General features: G+C 41.1%; 21 non-coding genes across 21 annotated transcripts; all 21 read right to left on the reverse strand.

The window, feature by feature from the left end:
* Window positions 1-1,156: 1,156 nt before the first annotated feature.
* On the reverse strand, window positions 1,157-1,229 carry trnar-ccg (transfer RNA arginine (anticodon CCG)). Its single transcript has one exon. It is a non-coding gene; the product is annotated as a tRNA-Arg (tRNA).
* A 4,685-nt stretch (window positions 1,230-5,914) lies between these two features.
* trnar-ucg (transfer RNA arginine (anticodon UCG)) lies at window positions 5,915-5,987 on the reverse strand. Its single transcript has one exon. It is a non-coding gene; the product is annotated as a tRNA-Arg (tRNA).
* A 161-nt stretch (window positions 5,988-6,148) lies between these two features.
* trnar-ucg (transfer RNA arginine (anticodon UCG)) lies at window positions 6,149-6,221 on the reverse strand. Its single transcript has one exon. It is a non-coding gene; the product is annotated as a tRNA-Arg (tRNA).
* A 1,436-nt stretch (window positions 6,222-7,657) lies between these two features.
* Window positions 7,658-7,730, reverse strand: trnar-ucg (transfer RNA arginine (anticodon UCG)). The gene has a single exon. It is a non-coding gene; the product is annotated as a tRNA-Arg (tRNA).
* Window positions 7,731-8,117: 387 nt separating this feature from the next.
* Window positions 8,118-8,190, reverse strand: trnar-ccg (transfer RNA arginine (anticodon CCG)). The gene has a single exon. It is a non-coding gene; the product is annotated as a tRNA-Arg (tRNA).
* Window positions 8,191-8,290: 100 nt separating this feature from the next.
* trnar-ucg (transfer RNA arginine (anticodon UCG)) lies at window positions 8,291-8,363 on the reverse strand. Its single transcript has one exon. It is a non-coding gene; the product is annotated as a tRNA-Arg (tRNA).
* Window positions 8,364-8,524: 161 nt separating this feature from the next.
* Window positions 8,525-8,597, reverse strand: trnar-ucg (transfer RNA arginine (anticodon UCG)). The gene has a single exon. It is a non-coding gene; the product is annotated as a tRNA-Arg (tRNA).
* A 571-nt stretch (window positions 8,598-9,168) lies between these two features.
* trnap-ugg (transfer RNA proline (anticodon UGG)) lies at window positions 9,169-9,241 on the reverse strand. Its single transcript has one exon. It is a non-coding gene; the product is annotated as a tRNA-Pro (tRNA).
* A 1,319-nt stretch (window positions 9,242-10,560) lies between these two features.
* Window positions 10,561-10,633, reverse strand: trnar-ucg (transfer RNA arginine (anticodon UCG)). Its single transcript has one exon. It is a non-coding gene; the product is annotated as a tRNA-Arg (tRNA).
* A 570-nt stretch (window positions 10,634-11,203) lies between these two features.
* trnar-ucg (transfer RNA arginine (anticodon UCG)) lies at window positions 11,204-11,276 on the reverse strand. Its single transcript has one exon. It is a non-coding gene; the product is annotated as a tRNA-Arg (tRNA).
* A 1,363-nt stretch (window positions 11,277-12,639) lies between these two features.
* On the reverse strand, window positions 12,640-12,712 carry trnar-ucg (transfer RNA arginine (anticodon UCG)). The gene has a single exon. It is a non-coding gene; the product is annotated as a tRNA-Arg (tRNA).
* A 336-nt stretch (window positions 12,713-13,048) lies between these two features.
* trnaw-cca (transfer RNA tryptophan (anticodon CCA)) lies at window positions 13,049-13,121 on the reverse strand. Its single transcript has one exon. It is a non-coding gene; the product is annotated as a tRNA-Trp (tRNA).
* Window positions 13,122-14,718: 1,597 nt separating this feature from the next.
* trnar-ucg (transfer RNA arginine (anticodon UCG)) lies at window positions 14,719-14,791 on the reverse strand. The gene has a single exon. It is a non-coding gene; the product is annotated as a tRNA-Arg (tRNA).
* Window positions 14,792-15,127: 336 nt separating this feature from the next.
* trnar-ccg (transfer RNA arginine (anticodon CCG)) lies at window positions 15,128-15,200 on the reverse strand. Its single transcript has one exon. It is a non-coding gene; the product is annotated as a tRNA-Arg (tRNA).
* Window positions 15,201-16,791: 1,591 nt separating this feature from the next.
* trnar-ucg (transfer RNA arginine (anticodon UCG)) lies at window positions 16,792-16,864 on the reverse strand. Its single transcript has one exon. It is a non-coding gene; the product is annotated as a tRNA-Arg (tRNA).
* A 1,026-nt stretch (window positions 16,865-17,890) lies between these two features.
* On the reverse strand, window positions 17,891-17,963 carry trnar-ccg (transfer RNA arginine (anticodon CCG)). The gene has a single exon. It is a non-coding gene; the product is annotated as a tRNA-Arg (tRNA).
* A 650-nt stretch (window positions 17,964-18,613) lies between these two features.
* On the reverse strand, window positions 18,614-18,686 carry trnar-ucg (transfer RNA arginine (anticodon UCG)). Its single transcript has one exon. It is a non-coding gene; the product is annotated as a tRNA-Arg (tRNA).
* Window positions 18,687-18,847: 161 nt separating this feature from the next.
* trnar-ucg (transfer RNA arginine (anticodon UCG)) lies at window positions 18,848-18,920 on the reverse strand. Its single transcript has one exon. It is a non-coding gene; the product is annotated as a tRNA-Arg (tRNA).
* Window positions 18,921-19,388: 468 nt separating this feature from the next.
* On the reverse strand, window positions 19,389-19,461 carry trnar-ucg (transfer RNA arginine (anticodon UCG)). Its single transcript has one exon. It is a non-coding gene; the product is annotated as a tRNA-Arg (tRNA).
* A 1,129-nt stretch (window positions 19,462-20,590) lies between these two features.
* On the reverse strand, window positions 20,591-20,663 carry trnar-ucg (transfer RNA arginine (anticodon UCG)). The gene has a single exon. It is a non-coding gene; the product is annotated as a tRNA-Arg (tRNA).
* A 336-nt stretch (window positions 20,664-20,999) lies between these two features.
* trnar-ccg (transfer RNA arginine (anticodon CCG)) lies at window positions 21,000-21,072 on the reverse strand. Its single transcript has one exon. It is a non-coding gene; the product is annotated as a tRNA-Arg (tRNA).
* Window positions 21,073-21,298: the final 226 nt, after the last annotated feature.

Raw genomic sequence — 21,298 nt, forward strand, 5'->3', positions numbered from 1 at the left:
GACTTGAACCCACAATCTTCAGCTCAGAAGGTTGATGCCTTATCCGTTTGGCCACTGGGTATTTTCCAACAAGTCCACACAGAGGCATTTACAGACCGTCTTATCCATGATGAACTGAGTTTTCAGAAATTTGCCAATTTTATGATTAATCTTGTGGCTATAGTGTCATATTGATGTTATCGTCCTAGAATTTCTTCCTTGCATTGCCAACATAAGCAACAACCTTGAAAGATGAGCCCACAATCCTCAGCTCTGAAGACCGATGCATTAGGCCACTGGGCCTTGTTCACTGGTGAACCCAGAGGCATTGACAGACAGTCAGAAACAAACTAAACTGAAACAGTTTTCATGAAATTGCTAGTTCTCATGTTCCGTTGGCAGTTCTATGCTAACTCTCATGTTCCTTTGTCACAGCTATTGTGTCTCCTTGCACTTATCATCCTGGTACCTGTTGCGCAGCCAACTTAAATCTAACCTCTCATTGACGACTCAGGTGGTAATTTAATTCACAACCCCCAGCTCCGAAGGTTGATGCCTTATTTATTAGACAACTGGACCTTTTCTCTGATTAAGCCTGAGGTATTCATTAACATTCTGATGCAAGCTAAATTGAAAGTTATTTCAAAAAATGCAAGTTCTATGCTAATTCTTGTGTCTATAGTAGAAGTTCACCATTGAATTTCTTTCTTGCAATGCCAGCTGAAATGCAACTTGAACCCACAATTCCCACCTCCGGAGGCTGATGCCTTATCCATTAGGCCACTGGGCCTCGTTCACTGGTGAACCCAGAGGCATTGACACACAGTCATAAACAAACTAAAAGCGATATCATGACATTGGGATTTGAACCGAGAGTCATTGACAGACAGTCAGAAACAAACTAAACTGAAAGCAATATCATGAAATTGCCAGTTCTATGCTAATTCTTGGGGCTATAGTGTCATATTGAAGTTATCATCCTGAAATTTCTTGCATAACCCACTTAAATGAAAGCAGACCCAGGTGGGACTTCAACCCACAAATTCCAGCTCCTGAGGCTGATGCCTTATCCATTAGGCCACTGGGCCTCGTTCATATACATATAGCTATAGTGTCATATTGAAGTTATTATCCTGAAATTTCTTGCATAGCCCAGTTAAATGAAAGCCCTCAAATATGACCCAGGTGGGACTTGAACCCACAATTCCCAGCTCCGGAGGCTGATGCCTTATCCATTAGGCCACTGGGCCTCGTTCACTGACGAATCAAGAGGCATTGACACACAGTCATAAACAAACTAAAAGCAATATCATGAAATTGCCAGTTCTATTAAATGCAATGCTTGAAAGATGACCCAGGTGGGACTCGAACCCACAATCCTCAGCTCCGAAGGCTAGCTGACGAAGGATAGTCCGACATAATTTCAGAAATGTTGAGCAATGTCGAACTGCGCAGCCAATCGCATCGAAGCGCTATGACATTTGGACCAATCGCGTCGAAGCGCCTTAACATTTCCAGCCAATCAAAAAGCGCAATTTATAACATTATCTTGACATTCGTGACATTTGACCAATCAGAGAGCAGGGGGATTTCGACGGCACGTTTCCGCGTCTCACCGCAAGGTTGAGGGGTCAGCGCTTCTAGTCAGGTGTCAATCAAGTTGCCGAACCGTGCCGAAGGTGTACGAAAGAATGACATCTTCCTCAGGGGGCGTGTCAGAGGTAAAAAAGGTTAATTACTCAAGTTTGTGACCTATGACAAGGGTCATTGTCGCGTAGTTCGACATAAAAAGTGGTACGAGATTTATCAATGGGTGAGTGTTTGTTACCTTTGCATTATAGATGTATAAAAATAAAAAATAATCGTAATCGAACATTTTTAGTATCTTGGTTTAGTGTATTTGCATAAGAGAACAACACATCAGGCTTCAAAACAAACATTTACCTGGTCCCATTCATTTGAACGATATAATGTGATGGTTGTGTTATGTTATGGCTTTCAACAGTGCAAACCAGAGTGTGTAATAATTGTTTATAGACATTTATGTAATGTTGCAGGTATTTTAAGAAATGTTCCTGTCTTGTATCTTTCTCCTCTAAATAGAGATACCAGTTGTAACATTATATATAAAATAAATGTGACTTGTGTCCTAGAAATGAATGAATGAATGAATGAATAAATATATGAATTTAATGAAGTATTTTATGCTCTCTTAAGGGACTCACTTGTATTGTGCATTATATTTGTTATAATGCTTACAGATAGAGAAATGTCAGATGCTGTCTCGTGGCCAAACAACCTTGCTTGGAGGTGTGCTGAAATGCATGTTTTTTATTAGTATCATTAGTATATTTACTGAAAAGGTTTCTTTCTGAATTATGTATTAAGGGTTTTTTTTTTTTTTTTTTTTTTTTTTTTGTCGTCTTAAGCCTCTACTGGACCAGCACAAAGGGTGGTGGAAGAACCTCATGCTGCTGAAACAGCAAAGAAGGCCATGGAGCAGAGTCAGCCTGACCCCCAGCCTCATCCCATGCCCCTGCCCCTGCCCCAGCCCCAGCCTACTGCACCTGTGGAAGCAAGAGTTGCAACACAATTTTCAATGGTAAGAATTACTATTTAACTTTTTTAATAATACCACTTAAGAATGTGCTCAATTAAAATTCAAGAAAGTTCAGAACGTAAGATGAAGAAAAAAAGAAAAAGCAAGAATGCTATGAGATGCTGGCTGAGACCTACTAATTGTCACCCCTCTTGTACAGTGGGGGCACCTGTTGTCTGCTGAATGGTCAGTTTGAATATCTCAGATTTGGTTTAAGTCACATGGTCAAGGATAAATGTAGAATGTAACCTGTCTGCTTTCTCTCTTGAGACTAGACTCATGTCCCTCATGGCATCTCTCTCAATACTTCTCATGTGTTAAAGCTACATTATCTTTCTTTCTCAATCTCAGGTAACATACCACATAGACGCTGGCTATTATTAACTGTACACATATTAACAATTATTCCATCATGCAAATACTTTGTAGTAATTTCAGGAGTCAATACTGCTAATAAATATGGATGACACTTCTATTCAGAAAGAAATGTTTTTAAAAACCTGCATTTACTTAAAATAGTAATATTAATTAATTCTTCGTAATTCTTGCTATTATAACACATTCTGTCTTCTCACATTTTTGATTTACCAAACCAAGATTTACTGGCTCTCACATTGCTGCAGCAAAGCCAAATCTTAGTGTGGTCAGGAGACCTTCTCAGGTTGAAGACCAACCCAGCGCAGCAGTGTCTTGTGCCTCTATACCAAGCAGTACTGTCTCTGTAAGTAATGGCATAATCCATAAAGTATTCTATGAAGACACTTTTCACGTTCCATTCTGTACGAATTATTAAACTTGTTCAATTTTTTTTTTATACCAGAAAACCATATTTTTGTCGATGTTTCAGGGTGTGCCAGTGTTCCAGGGTCTGCAAATGGTTCAGAGACTGTCAGCGGTCCATAGGATGCCACTGTTACAGCCTATTGTGCAGAGCACCAATTCTCAACCAGCTCCACAAACCATGCCCAAGAGACCCTACAAGGCAAACACTTGCAGGAAGTGTGGACAATTCAAAACCAGTGCAACGGGACATAGCCAGTACAGGGGCAAGGTGTATATACTGTCCACAGACTGAGAACATTACAAAAGAAAAGTGGTTAGAGTAAATGCGGAGAACCTTCTCCCAAATAATGTATACACTGTATATTTTTATTTATTGTTGTGTGTATATAGTTGTTTAAATATAGTTCACTATTGTTAATATTTGTGTCTAACATTATTTTATTTAACTTGATTTTTTAATCCTATTTAACTTTTACTTTTACCTTTTTAATTTATTGTTTGAAAACTTCATTTAATATTCATTACTGTTCTGTTAGCATAATTGTAAAATAAATAAAAAAAGCAAATTGAGAAATGTGTTTTGATTTCTACATTTATTTTCCTTTTAATTTTTTTTTTTTTGAAAACTTATATAAATTTAATTTGTTTAATATTCATTACTGTTATGTTGGCATAATTGTAAAAAAAAAAAAAGAGAATGATTGCTTTTTTATTTGTACTTTAGTAAACATTTCATCAGTACACTGCAACAATAGAACGTATTCCTATAAAAAGATAATTTGCACTTTGTCATTTGTCACAGACATTTTTAAGCATAATAATGACTATTTTTGCATCCTGTTTTAATTAAAAATGACAGATTTAAAGGTGTCTTGAATGAATGTAACCTTAAAAAAAAATCTGATTTAATATCAATAAAATCAAAACTAATAACATGCTTAAAATAAATATGAATACAACTACACACAATAACATGCTTAATCAGAATAAAAAATAATACAACAACTACTAAATAACTAATAATAACAAAACACATTTCCATTGGTGTATTAAAATGTAATGAAAAAAATATCAAACAAGCACATATATACATTTAATTAACCTTGAAACTTCATTTATTTAAAGCAATTAACAATAAAACAAAAAGTTGTCTTTAGCTGGATTCGAACCCGGGTCGAGGGGAGCACCTGCAATAGAAAACAGTGTAATATAAATGCGCGAATTTACCGCAAGAAGAAACCGGAAGATGTATCACTGCGCGCATGCTAAGGAAGATCCGTCTTTGAACGTCAAATTTGACCCTTTCTTTTCTTCATTTTTTCTTTCTCTTCTTCCCCTTCTCTTTTTCTTCCTTCCCTCTTTTCTTCCCTTCTTCCCCGTCTTTGACGGACTATTGTTCCCCAGCTTGAAGGCTGATGCCTTATCCATTAGGCCACTGGGCCTCGTTCACTGGTGAACAGTCATAAAGAAACTAAAAGCGATATCATAACATTGGGATTCGAACCAGGAGTCATTGACAGACAGTCAGAAACAAACTAAACTGAAAGCAATATCATGAAATTGCCAGTTCTATTCTAATTCTTGTGTCTACAGTGTCATATTGAAGTTATCATCCTGAAATTTCTTGCATAGCCCACTTAAATGAAAGCCCTGAAAGATGACCGAGGTGGGACTTGAACCCACAATTCCCAGCTCCTGAGGCTGATGCCTTAACCATTAGGCCAATGGGCCACATCTATTAGTGAACCCAGAGGCATTACAGAAAGTCTTATCCGAAGCTGATCTGAGTTAGATTTCAGAAAATTCCCTGTTCTATGATAATTCTCATGACTTGAACCCACAATCTTCAGCTCTGAAGGTTGATGCTTTATCCGTTTGGTCACTGGGTATTTTCCAACAAGCCCACACAGAGGCATTTACAGACCGTCTTATCCAAGCTGAACTGAGTGAGTTTTCAGAAATTTGCCAATTTTATGATTAATCTTGTGGCTATAGTGTCATATTGACGTTATCGTCCTAGAATTTCTTCCTTGCACTGCCAACATAAACACCAACCTTGAAAGATGAACCCACAATCCTCAGCTCTGAAGACCGATGCATTAGGCCACTGGGCCTTGTTCACTGGTGAACCCAGAGGCATTGACAGACAGTCAGAAACAAACCAAAATGAAAGAGTTTTCATGAAATTGCTAGTTCTCATGTTCCGTTGGCAGTTCTATGCTAACTCTCACGTTCCTTTGTCACAGCTATTGTGTCTCCTTGCACTTATCATCCTGGTACCTGTTGCGCAGCCAACTTAAATTTAACCTCTCATTGACGACTCAGGTGGTAATTTAATTCACAACCCCCAGCTCCGAAGGTTGATGCCTTATTTATTAGACAACTGGACCTTTTCTCTGATTAAGCCTGAGGTATTCATTAACATTCTGATGCAAGCTAAATTGAAAGTTATTTCAAAAAATGCCAGTTCTATGCTAATTCTTGTGTCTATAGTAAAAGTTCACCATTGAATTTCCTTCTTACAATGCCAGCTGAAATGCAACTCTTGAATGATGACCCAAGTGGGACTCGAACCCACAATCCTCAGCTCCGAAGGCTGATGCCTTCTCCATTAGGCCACTGGGCCTGGTTCACTGGTAAATCAAGAGGCATTGACAGACAGTCATAAACAAACTAAAAGCAATATCATGAAATTGCCAGTTCTATTCTAATTCTTGTGTCTACAGTGAAGTTACCGTCCTTGAATTTCTTTCTTGCACTGCCAGCTTAAATGCAATGCTTGAAAGATGACCCAGGTGGGACTCGAACCCACAATCCTCAGCTCCGAAGGCTGATGCCTTATCCATTAGGCCACTGGGCCTCGTACACTGGTGAACCCAGAGGCATTGACACACAGTCATAAACAAACTAAAAGCAATATCATGACATCACCAGTTCTATGCTAATTCTTGTGTCTACAGTGAAGTTAACGTCCATGAATTTCTGTCTTGCACTGCCAGCTTAAATGCAACTCTTGAAAGATGACCCAGGTGGGATTCGAACCCAGAGTCATTGACAGACAGTCAGAAACAAACTAAACTGAAAGCAATATCATGAAATTGCCAGTTCTATGCTAATTCTTGGGGCTATAGTGTCATATTGAAGTTATCATCCTGAAATTTCTTGCATAGCCCACTTAAATGAAAACCCTCAAAGACGACCCAGGTGGCACTTGAACCCACAATTCCCAGCTCCTGAGGCTGATGCCTTATCCATTAGGCCAATGGGCCACATCTGTTAGTGAACCCAGAGGCATTACAGAAAGTCTTATCCGAAGCTGATCTGAGTGAGATTTCAGAAAATTGCCTGTTCTATGATAATTCTCATGACTTGAACCCACAATCTTCAGCTCAGAAGGTTGATGCCTTATCCGTTTAGCCACTGGGTATTTTCCAACAAGTCCACACAGAGGCATTTACAGACCGTCTTATCCATGATGAACTGAGTTTTCAGAAATTTGCCAATTTTATGATTAATCTTGTGGCTATAGTGTCATATTGACGTTATAGTCCTAGAATTTCTTCCTTGCATTGCCAACATAAACACCAACCTTGAAAGATGAGCCCACAATCCTCAGCTCTGAAGACCCATGCATTAGGCCACTGGGCCTTGTTCACTGGTGAACCCAGAGGCATTGACAGACAGTCAGAAACAAACTAAACTGAAAGAGTTTTCATGAAATTGCTAGTTCTCATGTTCCATTGGCAGTTCTATGCTAACTCTCATGTTCCTTTGTCACAGCTATTGTGTCTCCTAGCACTTATCATCCTGGTACCTGTTGCGCAGCCAACTTAAATCTAACCTCTCATTGACGACTCAGGTGGTAATTTAATTCACAACCCCCAGCTCCGAAGGTTGATGCCTTATTTATTAGTCAACTGGACCTTTTATCTGATTAAGCCTAAGGTATTCATTAACATTCTGATGCAAGCTAAATTGAAAGTTATTTCAAAAAATGCAAGTTCTATGCTAATTCTTGTGTCTATAGTAGAAGTTCACCATTGAATTTCTTTCTTGCAATGCCAGCTGAAATGCAACTTGAACCCACAATTCCCACCTCCGGAGGCTGATGCCTTATCCATTAGGCCACTGGGCCTCGTTCACTGATGAATCAAGAGGCATTGACACACAGTCATAAACAAACTAAAAGCAATATCATGAAATTGCCAGTTCTATTCTAATTCTTGTGTCTACAGTGAAGTTATCGTCCTTGAATTTCTTTCTTGCACTGCCAGCTTAAATGCAACGCTTGAAAGATGACCCAGGTGGGACTCGAACCCACAATCCTCAGCTCCGAAGGCTGATGCCTTATCCATTAGGCCACTGGGCCTCGTTCACTGGTGAACCCAGAGGCATTGACACACAGTCATAAACAAACTAAAAGCGATATCATGACATTGGGATTCGAACCGAGAGTCATTGACAGACAGTCAGAAACAAACTAAACTGAAAGCAATATCATGAAATTGCCAGTTCTATGCTAATTCTTGGGGCTATAGTGTCATATTGAAGTTATCATCCTGAAATTTCTTGCATAGCCCACTTAAATGAAAGCAGACCCAGGTGGGACTTGAACCCACAAATTCCAGCTCCTGAGGCTGATGCCTTATCCATTAGGCCACTGGGCCTCGTTCATATACATATAGCTATAGTGTCATATTGAAGTTATTATCCTGAAATTTCTTGCATAGCCCAGTTAAATGAAAGCCCTCAAATATGACCCAGGTGGGACTTGAACCCACAATTCCCAGCTCCGGAGGCTGATGCCTTATCCATTAGGCCACTGGGCCTCGTTCACTGACGAATCAAGAGGCATTGACACACAGTCATAAACAAACTAAAAGCAATATCATGAAATTGCCAGTTCTATTAAATGCAATGCTTGAAAGATGACCCAGGTGGGACTCGAACCCACAATCCTCAGCTCCGAAGGCTGATGCCTTCTCCATTAGGCCACTGGGCCTGGTTCACTGGTAAATCAAGAGGCATTGACAGACAGTCATAAACAAACTAAAAGCAATATCATGAAATTGCCAGTTCTATTCTAATTCTTGTGTCTACAGTGAAGCTATCGTCCTTGAATTTCTTTCTTGCACTGCCAGCTTAAATGCAATGCTTGAAAGATGACCCAGGTGGGACTCGAACCCACAATCCTCAGCTCCGAAGGCTGATGCCTTATCCATTAGGCCACTGGGCCTCGTTCACTGGTGAACCCAGAGGCATTGACACACAGTCATAAACAAACTAAAAGCGATATCATGACATTGCCAGTTCTATGCTAATTCTTATGTCTACAATGAAGATATCGTCCTTGAATTTCTGTCTTGCACTGCCAGCTTAAATGCAACTCTTGAAAGATGACCCAGGTGGGATTCGAACCCAGAGTCATTGACAGACAGTCAGAAACAAACTAAACTGAAAGCAATATAATAAAATTTCCCCGTTCTATGCTAATTCTTGGGGCTATAGTGTCATATTGAAGTTATCATCCCGAAATGTCTTGCATAGCCCACTTAAATGAAAGCCCTCAAAGATGACCCAGGTGGGACTTGAACCCACAATTCCCAGCTCCGGAGGCTTATGCCTTATCCATTAGGCCACTGGGCCTCGTTCACTTATGAATCAAGAGGCATTGACACACAGTCATAAACAAACTAAAAGCAATATCATGAAATTGCCAGTTCTATTCTAATACTTGTGTCTATAGTGAAGTTATCGTCCTTGAATTTCTTTCTTGCACTGCCAGCTTAAATGCAACGCTTGAAAGATGACCCAGGTGGGAGTCGAACCCACAATCCTCAGCTCCCAAGGCTGATGCCTTATCCATTAGGCCACTGGGCCTCGTTCACTGGTGAATCCAGAGGCATTGACACATAGTCATAAACAAACTAAAAGCGATATCATGACATTGGGATTCGAACCCAGAGTCATTGACAGACAGTCAGAAACAAACTAAACTGAAAGCAATCCGTGGGGCTATAGTGTCATATTGAAGTTATCATCCTGAAATTTCTTGCATAGCCCACTTAAATGAAAGCCCTGAAAGACGACCCAGGTGGGACTTGAACCCACAATTCCCAGCTCCTGAGGCTGATGCCTTATCCATTAGGCCAATGGGCCACATCTGTTACTGAACCCAGAGGCATTACAGAAAGTCTGAGTGAGATTTCAGAAAATTGCCTGTTCTATGATAATTCTCATGACTTGAACCCACAATCTTCAGCTCTGAAGGTTGATGCTTTATCCGTTTGGCCACTGGGTATTTTCCAACAAGCCCATACAGAGGCATTTACAGACCGTCTTATCCAAGCTGAACTGAGTGAGTTTTCAGAAATTTGCCAATTTTATGATTAATCTTGTGGCTATAGTGTCATATTGACGTTATCGTCCTAGAATTTCTTCCTTGAACTGCCAACATAAACACCAACCTTGAAAGATGAACCCACAATCCTCAGCTCTGAAGACCGATGCATTAGGACACTGGGCCTTGTTCACTGGTGAACCCAGAGGCATTGACAGACAGTCAGAAACGAACTAAACTGAAAGAGTTTTCATGAAATTGCTAGTTCTCATGTTCCGTTGGCAGTTCTATGCTAACTCTCATGTTCCTTTGTCACAGCTATTGTGTCTCCTTGCACTTATCATCCTGGTACCTGTTGCGCAGCCAACTTAAATCTAACCTCTCATTGACGACTCAGGTGGTAATTTAATTCACAACCCCCAGCTCCGAAGGTTGATGCCTTATTTATTAGACAACTGGACCTTTTCTCTGATTAAGCCTGAGGTATTCATTAACATTCTGATGCAAGCTAAATTGAAAGTTATTTCAAAAAATGCCAGTTCTATGCTAATTCTTGTGTCTATAGTAAAAGTTCACCATTGAATTTCTTTCTTGCAATGCCAGCGGAAATGCAACTCTTGAATGATGACCCAAGTGGGACTCAAACCCACAATCCTCAGCTCCGAAGGCTGATGCCTTCTCCATTAGACCACTGGGCCTGGTTCACTGGTAAATCAAGAGGCATTGACAGACAGTCATAAACAAACTAAAAGCAATATCATGAAATTGCCAGTTCTATTCTAATTCTTGTGTCTACAGTGAAGCTATCGTCCTTGAATTTCTTTCTTGCACTGCCAGCTTAAATGCAATGCTTGAAAGATGACCCAGGTGGGACTCGAACCCACAATCCTCAGCTCCGAAGGCTGATGCCTTATCCATTAGGCCACTGGGCCTCGTTCACTGGTGAACCCAGAGGCATTGACACACAGTCATAAACAAACTAAAAGCGATATCATGACATTGCCAGTTCTATGCTAATTCTTATGTCTACAATGAAGATATCGTCCTTGAATTTCTGTCTTGCACTGCCAGCTTAAATGCAACTCTTGAAAGATGACCCAGGTGGGATTCGAACCCAGAGTCATTGACAGACAGTCAGAAACAAACTAAACTGAAAGCAATATAATAAAATTTCCCGTTCTATGCTAATTCTTGGGGCTATAGTGTCATATTGAAGTTATCATCCCGAAATGTCTTGCATAGCCCACTTAAATGAAAGCCCTCAAAGATGACCCAGGTGGGACTTGAACCCACAATTCCCAGCTACGGAGGATTAGGCCTTATCCATTAGGCCACTGGACCTCGTTCACTTATGAATCAAGAGGCATTGACACACAGTCATAAACAAACTAAAAGCAATATCATGAAATTGCCAGTTCTATTCTAATTCTTGTGTCTACAGTGAAGTTATCGTCCTTGAATTTCTTTCTTGCACTGCCAGCTTAAATGCAACGCTTGAAAGATGACCCAGGTGGGAGTCGAACCCACAATCCTCAGCTCCGAAGGCTGATGCCTTATCCATTAGGCCACTGGGCCTCGTTCACTGGTGAATCCAGAGGCATTGACACATAGTCATAAACAAACTAAAAGCGATATCATGACATTGGGATTCGAACCCAGAGTCATTGACAGACAGTCAGAAACAAACTAAACTGAAAGCAATATCATGAAATTGCCAGTTCTATGCTAATTCTTGGGGCTATAGTGTCATATTGAAGTTATCATCCTGAAATTTCTTGCATAGCCCACTTAAATGAAAGCCCTGAAAGACGACCCAAGTGGGACTTGAACCCACAATTCCCAGCTCCTGAGGCTGATGCCTTATCCATTAGGCCAATGGGCCACATCTGTTAGTGAACCCAGAGGCATTACAGAAAGTCTTATCCGAAGCTGATCTGAGTGAGATTTCAGAAAATTGCCTGTTCTATGATAATTCTCATGACTTGAACCCACAATCTTCAGCTCTGAAGGTTGATGCTTTATCCGTTTGGCCACTGGGTATTTTCCAACAAGCCCACACAGAGGCATTTACAGACCGTCTTATCCAAGCTGAACTGAGTGAGTTTTCAGAAATTTGCCAATTTTATGATTAATCTTGTGGCTATAGTGTCATATTGACGTTATCGTCCTAGAATTTCTTCCTTGCACTGCCAACATAAACACCAACCTTGAAAGATGAACCCACAATCCTCAGCTCTGAATACCGATGCATTAGGACACTGGGCCTTGTTCACTGGTGAACCCAGAGGCATTGACAGACAGTCAGAAACAAACTAAACTGAAAGAGTTTTCATGAAATTGCTAGTTCTCATGTTCCGTTGGCAGTTCTATGCTAACTCTCATGTTCCTTTGTCACAGCTATTGTGTCTCCTTGCACTTATCATCCTGGTACCTGTTGCGCAGCCAACTTAAATCTAACCTCTCATTGATGACTCAGGTGGTAATTTAATTCACAACCCCCAGCTCCGAAGGTTGATGCCTTATTTATTAGACAACTGGACCTTTTCTCTGATTAAGCCTGAGGTATTCATTAACATTCTGATGCAAGCTAAATTGAAAGTTATTTCAAAAAATGCCAGTTCTATGCTAATTCTTGTGTCTATAGTAAAAGTTCACCATTGAATTTCTTTCTTGCAATGCCAGCGGAAATGCAACTCTTGAATGATGACCCAAGTGGGACTCAAACCCACAATCCTCAGCTCCGAAGGCTGATGCCTTATCCATTAGACCACTGGGCCTGGTTCACTGCTAAATCAAGAGGCATTGACAGACAGTCATAAACAAACTAAAAGCGATATCAAGACATTGCCAGTTCTATGCTAATTCTTATGTCTACAATGAAGATATCGTCCTTGAATTTCTTTCTTGCACTGCCAGCTTAAATGCAATTCTTGAAAGATGACCCAGGTGGGACTCGAACCCACAATCCTCAGCTCCGAAGGCTGATGCCTTATCCATTAGGCCACTGGGCCTCGTTCACTGGTGAACCCAGAGGCATTAACACACAGTCATAAACAAACTAAAAGCGATATCATGACATTGCCAGTTCTATGCTAATTCTTATGTCTACAATGAAGATATCGTCCTTGAATTTCTGTCTTGCACTGCCAGCTTAAATGCAATTCTTGAAAGATGACCCAGGTGGGATTCGAACCCAGAGTCATTGACAGACAGTCAGAAACAAACTAAACTGAAAGCAATATCATTAAATTTCCCGTTCTATGCTAATTCTTGGGGATATAGTGTCATATGGAAGTTATCATCCTGAAATGTCTTGCATAGCCCACTTAAATGAAAGCCCTCAAAGATGACCCAGGTGGGACTTGAACCCACAATTCCCAGCTCTGGAGGCTGATACCTTATCCATTAGGCCACTGGGCCTCGTTCACTGATGAATCAAGAGGCATTGACACACAGTCATAAACAAACTAAAAGCAATATCATGAAATTGCCAGTTCTATTCTAATTCTTGTGTCTACAGTGAAGTTATAGTCCTTGAATTTCTTTCTTGCACTGCCAGCTTAAATGCAACGCTTGAAAGATGACACAGGTGGGACTCGAACCCACAATCCTGAGCTCCGAAGGCTGATGCCTTATCCATTAGGCCACTGGGCCTCGTTCACTGGTGAACCCAGAGGCATTGACACATAGTCATAAACAAACTAAAAGCGATATCATGACATTGGGATTCGAACCCAGAGTCATTGACAGACAGTCAGAAACAAACTAAACTGAAAGCAATATCATGAAATTGCCAGTTCTACGCTAATTCTTAGGGCTATAGTGTCATATTGAAGTTATCATCCTGAAATTTCTTGCATAGCCCACTTAAATGAAAGCCCTGAAAGACGACCGAGGTGGGACTTGAACCCACAATTCCCAGCTCCTGAGGCTGATGCCTTATCCATTAGGCCAATGGGCCACATCTGTTAGTGAACCCAGAGGCATTACAGAAAGTCTTATCCGAAGCTGATCTGAGTGAGATTTCAGAAAATTCCCTGTTCTATGATAATTCTCATGACTTGAACCCACAATCTTCAGCTCTGAAGGTTGATGCTTTATCCGTTTGGCCACTGGGTATTTTCCAACAAGCCCACACAGAGGCATTTACAGACCGTCTTATCCAAGCTGAACTGAGTGAGTTTTCAGAAATTTGCCAATTTTATGATTAATCTTGTGGCTATAGTGTCATATTGACGTTATCGTCCTAGAATTTCTTCCTTGCACTGCCAACATAAACACCAACCTTGAAAGATGAACCCACAATCCTCAGCTCTGAAGACCGATGCATTAGGCCACTGGGCCTTGTTCACTGGTGAACCCAGAGGCATTGACAGACAGTCAGAAACAAACTAAACTGAAAGAGTTTTCATGAAATTGCTAGTTCTCATGTTCCGTTGGCAGTTCTATGCTAACTCTCATGTTCCTTTGTCACAGCTATTGTGTCTCCTTGCACTTATCATCCTGGTACCTGTTGCGCAGCCAACTTAAATCTAACCTCTCATTGATGACTCAGGTGGTAATTTAATTCACAACCCCCAGCTCCGAAGGTTGATGCCTTATTTATTAGACAACTGGACCTTTTCTCTGATTAAGCCTGAGGTATTCATTAACATTCTGATGCAAGCTAAATTGAAAGTTATTTCAAAAAATGCCAGTTCTATGCTAATTCTTGTGTCTATAGTAAAAGTTCACCATTGAATTTCTTTCTTGCAACGCCAGCGGAAATGCAACTCTTGAATGATGACCCAAGTGGGACTCAAACCCACAATCCTCAGCTCCGAAGGCTGATGCCTTATCCATTAGACCACTGGGCCTGGTTCACTGCTAAATCAAGAGGCATTGACAGACAGTCATAAACAAACTAAAAGCGATATCATGACATTGCCAGTTCTATGCTAATTCTTATGTCTACAATGAAGATATCGTCCTTGAATTTCTTTCTTGCACTGCCAGCTTAAATGCAATTCTTGAAAGATGACCCAGGTGGGACTCGAACCCACAATCCTCAGCTCCGAAGGCTGATGCCTTATCCATTAGGCCACTGGGCCTCGTTCACTGGTGAACCCAGAGGCATTGACACACAGTCATAAACAAACTAAAAGCGATATCATGACATTGCCAGTTCTATGCTAATTCTTATGTCTACAATGAAGATATCGTCCTTGAATTTCTGTCTTGCACTGCCAGCTTAAATGCAATTCTTGAAAGATGACCCAGGTGGGATTCGAACCCAGAGTCATTGACAGACAGTCAGAAACAAACTAAACTGAAAGCAATATCATTAAATTTCCCGTTCTATGCTAATTCTTGGGGATATAGTGTCATATGGAAGTTATCATCCTGAAATGTCTTGCATAGCCCACTTAAATGAAAGCCCTCAAAGATGACCCAGGTGGGACTTGAACCCACAATTCCCAGCTCCGGAGGCTGATGCCTTATCCATTAGGCCACTGGGCCTCGTTCACTGATGAATCAAGAGGCATTGACACACAGTCATAAACAAACTAAAAGCAATATCTTGAAATTACCAGTTCTATTCTAATTCTTGTGTCTACAGTGAAGTTATAGTCCTTGAATTTCTTTCTTGCACTGCCAGCTTAAATGCAACGCTTGAAAGATGACACAGGTGGGACTCGAACCCACAATCCTGAGCTCCGAACGCTGATGCCTTATCCATTAGGCCAATGGGCCTCGTTCACTGGTGAACCCAGAGGCATTGACACATAGTCATAAACAAACTAAAAGCGATATCATGACATTGGGATTCGAACCCAGAGTCATTGACAGACAGTCAGAAACAAACTAAACTGAAAGCAATATCATGAAATTGCCAGTTCTACGCTAATTCTTAGGGCTATAGTGTCATATTGAAGTTATCATCCTGAAATTTCTTGCATAGCCCACTTAAATGAAAGCCCTGAAAGACGACCGAGGTGGGACTTGAACCCACAATTCCCAGCTCCTGAGGCTGATGCCTTATCCATTAGGCCAATGGGCCACATCTGTTAGTGAACCCAGAGGCATTACAGAAAGTCTTATCCGAAGCTGATCTGAGTGAGATTTCAGAAAATTCCCTGTTCTATGATAATTCTCATGACTTGAACCCACAATCTTCAGCTCTGAAGGTTGATGCTTTATCCGTTTGGCCACTGGGTATTTTCCAACAAGCCCACACAGAGGCATTTACAGACCGTCTTATCCAAGCTGAACTGAGTGAGTTTTCAGAAATTTGCCAATTTTATGATTAATCTTGTGGCTATAGTGTCATATTGACATTATCGTCCTAGAATTTCTTCCTTGCACTGCCAACATCAAAATTGAAAGATGAACCCACAATCCTCAGCTCTGAAGACCGATGCATTAGGCCACTGGGCCTTGTTCACTGGTGAACCCAGAGGCATTGACAGACAGTCAGAAACAAACTAAACTGAAAGAGTTTTCATGAAATTGCTAGTTCTCATGTTCCGTTGGCAGTTCTATGCTAACTCTCATGTTCCTTTGTCACAGCTATTGTGTCTCCTTGCACTTATCATCCTGGTACCTGTTGCGCAGCCAACTTAAATCTAACCTCTCATTGACGACTCAGGTGGTAATTTAATTCACAACCCCCAGCTCCGAAGGTTGATGCCTTATTTATTAGACAACTGGACCTTTTCTCTGATTAAGCCTGAGGTATTCATTAACATTCTGATGCAAGCTAAATTGAAAGTTATTTCAAAAAATGCCAGTTCTATGCTAATTCTTGTGTCTATAGTAAAAGTTCACCATTGAATTTCTTTCTTGCAATGCCAGCAGAAATGCAACTCTTGAATGATGACCCAAGTGGGACTCAAACCCACAATCCTCAGCTCCGAAGGCTGATGCCTTCTCCATTAGGCCACTGGGCCTGGTTCACTGGTAAATCAAGAGGCATTGACAGACAGTCATAAACAAACTAAAAGCAATATCATGAAATTGCCAGTTCTATTCTAATTCTTGTGTCTACAGTGAAGTTATCGTCCTTGAATTTCTTTCTTGCACTGCCAGCTTAAATGCAACTCTTGAAAGATGACCCAGGTGGGACTCGAACCCACAATCCTCAGCTCCGAAGGCAGATGCCTTATCCATTAGGCCACTGGGCCTCGTTCACTGGTAAACCCAGAGGCATTGACACACAGTCATAAACAAACTAAAAGCGATATCATGACATTGGGATTCGAACCCAGAGTCATTGACAGACAGTCAGAAACAAACTAAACTGAAAGCAATATCATGAAATTGCCAGTTCTATGCTAATTCTTGGGACTATAGTGTCATATTGAAGTTATCATCCTGAAATTTCTTGCATAGCCCACTTAAATGAAAGCCCTGAAAGACGACCGAGGTGGGACTTGAACCCACAATTCCCAGCTCCTGAGGCTGATGCCTTATCCATTAGGCCAATGGGCCACATCTGTTAGTGAACCCAGAGGCATTACAGAAAGTCTTATCCGAAGCTGATCTGAGTGAGATTTCAGAAAATTCCCTGTTCTATGATAATTCTCATGACTTGAACCCACAATCTTCAGCTCTGAAGGTTGATGCTTTATCCGTTTGGCCACTGGGTATTTTCCAACAAGCCCACACAGAGGCATTTACAGACCGTCTTATCCAAGCTGAACTGAGTGAGTTTTCAGAAATTTGCCAATTTTATGATTAATCTTGTGGCTATAGTGTCATATTGACATTATCGTCCTAGAATTTCTTCCTTGCACTGCCAACATAAACACCAACCTTGAAAGATGAACCCACAATCCTCAGCTCTGAAGACCGATGCATTAGGCCACTGGGCCTTGTTCACTGGTGAACCCAGAGGCATTGACACACAGTCATAAACAAACTAAAAGCGATATCATGACATTGCCAGTTCTATGCTAATTCTTATGTCTACAAAGAAGATATCGTCCTTGAATTTCTGTCTTGCACTGCCAGCTTAAATGCAATTCTTGAAAGATGACCCAGGTGGGATTCGAACCCAGAGTCATTGACAGACAGTCAGAAACAAACTAAACTGAAAGCAATATCATTAAATTTCCCGTTCTATGCTAATTCTTGGGGATATAGTGTCATATTGAAGTTATCATCCTGAAATGTCTTGCATAGCCCACTTAAATGAAAGCCCTCAAAGATGACCCAGGTGGGACTTGAACCCACAATTCCCAGCTCCGGAGGCTGATGCCTTATCCATTAGGCCACTGGGCCTCGTTCTCTGATGAATCAAGAGGCATTGACACACAGTCATAAACAAACTAAAAGCAATATCATGAAATTACCAGTTCTATTCTAATTCTTGTGTCTACAGTGAAGTTATAGTCCTAGAATTTCTTCCTTGCACTGCCAACATAAACACCAACCTTGAAAGATGAACCCACAATCCTCAGCTCTGAAGACCCATGCATTAGGCCACTGGGCCTTGTTCACTGGTGAACCCAGAGGCATTGACAGACAGTCAGAAACAAACTAAACTGAAAGAGTTTTCATGAAATTGCTAGTTCTCATGTTCCGTTGGCAGTTCTATGCTAACTCTCATGTTCCTTTGTCACAGCTATTGTGTCTCCTTGCACTTATCATCCTGGTACCTGTTGCGCAGCCAACTTAAATCTAACCTCTCATTGATGACTCAGGTGGTAATTTAATTCACAACCCCCAGCTCCGAAGGTTGATGCCTTATTTATTAGACAACTTGACCTTTTCTCTGATTAAGCCTGAGGTATTCATTAACATTCTGATGCAAGCTAAATTGAAAGTTATTTAAAAAAATGCCAGTTCTATGCTAATTCTTGTGTCTATAGTAAAAGTTCACCATTGAATTTCTTTCTTGCAATGCCAGCGGAAATGCAACTCTTGAATGATGACCCAAGTGGGACTCGAACCCACAATCCTCAGCTCCGAAGGCTGATGCCTTCTCCATTAGGCCACTGGGCCTGGTTCACTGGTAAATAAAGAGGCATTGACAGACAGTCATAAACAAACTAAAAGCAATATCATGAAATTGCCAGTTCTATTCTAATTCTTGTGTCTACAGTGAAGTTATCGTCCTTGAATTTCTTTCTTGCACTGCCAGCTTAAATGCAACGCTTGAAAGATGACCCAGGTGGGACTCGAACCCACAATACTCAGCTCCGAAGGCTGATGCCTTATCCATTAGGCCACTGGGCCTCGTTCACTGGTGAACCCAGAGGCATTGACACACAGTCATAAACAAACTAAAAGCGATATCATGACATTGGGATTCGAACCCAGAGTCATTGACAGACAGTCAGAAACAAACTAAACTGAAAGCAATATCATGAAATTGCCAGTTCTATGCTAATTCTTGGGGCTATAGTGTCATATTGAAGTTATCATCCTGAAATTTCTTGCATAGCCCACTTAAAGGAAAGCCCTGAAAGACGACCCAGGTGGGACTTGAACACACAATTCCCAGCTCCGGAGGCTGATGCCTTCTCCATTAGGCCACTGGGCCTCGTTCACTGATGAATCAAGAGGCATTGACACACAGTCATAAACAAACTAAAAGCAATATCATGAAATTGCCAGTTCTATTCTAATTCTTGTGTCTACAGTGAAGTTATCGTCCTTGAATTTCTTTCTTGCACTGCCAGCTTAAATGCAACGCTTGAAAGATGACCCAGGTGGGACTCGAACCCACAATCCTCAGCTCCGAAGGCTGATGCCTTATCCATTAGGCCACTGGGCCTCGTTCATTGGTAAACCCAGAGGCATTGACACACAGTCATAAACAAACTAAGAGCGATATCATGACATTGGGATTCGAACCCAGAGTCATTGACAGACAGTCAGAAACAAACTAAACTGATAGCAATATCATGAAATTGCCAGTTCTATGCTAATTCTTGGGGGTATAGTGTCATATTGAAGTTATCATCCTGAAATTTCTTGCATAGCCCACTTAAAGGAAAGCTCTGAAAGATGACCCAGGTGGGACTTGAACCCACAATTCCCAGCTCCGGAGGCTGATGCCTTATCCATTAGGCCAATGGGCCACATCTGTTAGTGAACCCAGAGGCATTACAGAATGTCTTATCCGAAGCTGATCTGAGTGAGATTTCAGAAAATTCCCTGTTCTATGATAATTCTCATGACTTGAACCCACAATCTTCAGCTCTGAAAGTTGATGCTTTATCCGTTTGGCCACTGGGTATTTTCCAACAAGCCCACACAGAGGCATTTACAGACCGTCTTATCCAAGCTGAACTGAGTGAGTTTTCAGAAATTTGCCAATTTTATGATTAATCTTGTGGCTATAGTGTCATATTGACGTTATCGTCCTAGAATTTCTTCCTTGCACTGCCAACATAAACACCAACCTTGAAAGATGAACCCACAATCCTCAGCTCTGAAGACCGATGCATTAGGCCACTGGGCCTTGTTCACTGGTGAACCCAGAGGCATTGACAGACAGTCAGAAACAAACTAAACTGAAAGAGTTTTCATGAAATTGCTAGTTCTCATGTTCCGTTGGCAGTTCTATGCTAACTCTCATGTTCCTTTGTCACAGCTATTGTGTCTCCTTGCACTTAACATCCTGGTACCTGTTGCGCAGCCAACTTAAATCTAACCTCTCATTGACGACTCAGGTGGTAATTTAATTCACAACCCCCAGCTCCGAAGGTTGATGTCTTATTTATTAGACAACTGGACCTTTTCTCTGATTAAGCCTGAGGTATTCATTAACATTCTGATGCAAGCTAAATTGAAAGTTATTTCAAAAAATGCCAGTTCTATGCTAATTCTTGTGTATATAGTAAAAGTTCACCATTGAATTTCTTTCTTGCAATGCCAGCTGAAATGCAACTCTTGAATGATGACCCAAGTGGGACTCGAACCCACAGTCCTCAGCTCCGAAGGCTGATGCCTTATCCATTAGGCCACTGGGCCTCGTTCACTGGTGAACCCAGAGGCATTGACACACAGTCATAAACAAACTAAAAGCGATATCATGACATTGCCAGTTCTATGCTAATTCTTATGTCTACAATGAAGATATCGTCCTTGAATTTCTGTCTTGCACTGCCAGCTTAAATGCAATTCTTGAAAGATGACCCAGGTGGGATTCGAACCCAGAGTCATTGACAGACAGTCAGAAACAAACTAAACTGAAAGCAATATCATTAAATTTCCCGTTCTATGCTAATTCTTGGGGATATAGTGTCATATTAAAGTTATCATCCTGAAATGTCTTGCATAGCCCACTTAAATGAAAGCCCTCAAAGATGACCCAGGTGGGACTTGAACCCACAATTCCCAGCTCCGGAGGCTGATGCCTTATCCATTAGGCCACTGGGCCTCGTTCACTGATGAATCAAGAGGCATTGACACACAGTCATAAACAAACTAAAAGCAATATCATGAAATTACCAGTTCTATTCTAATTCTTGTGTCTACAGTGAAGTTATAGTCCTTGAATTTCTTTCTTGCACTGCCAGCTTAAATGCAACGCTTGAAAGACCACCCAGGTGGGACTCGAACCCACAATCCTCAGCTCCGAAGGCTGATGCCTTATCCATTAGGCC

This window comes from Carassius gibelio, chromosome B1 (genome assembly GCF_023724105.1).
Source record: "Carassius gibelio isolate Cgi1373 ecotype wild population from Czech Republic chromosome B1, carGib1.2-hapl.c, whole genome shotgun sequence".
In the NCBI taxonomy this organism is placed as follows: Eukaryota; Metazoa; Chordata; class Actinopteri; order Cypriniformes; family Cyprinidae; genus Carassius; species Carassius gibelio.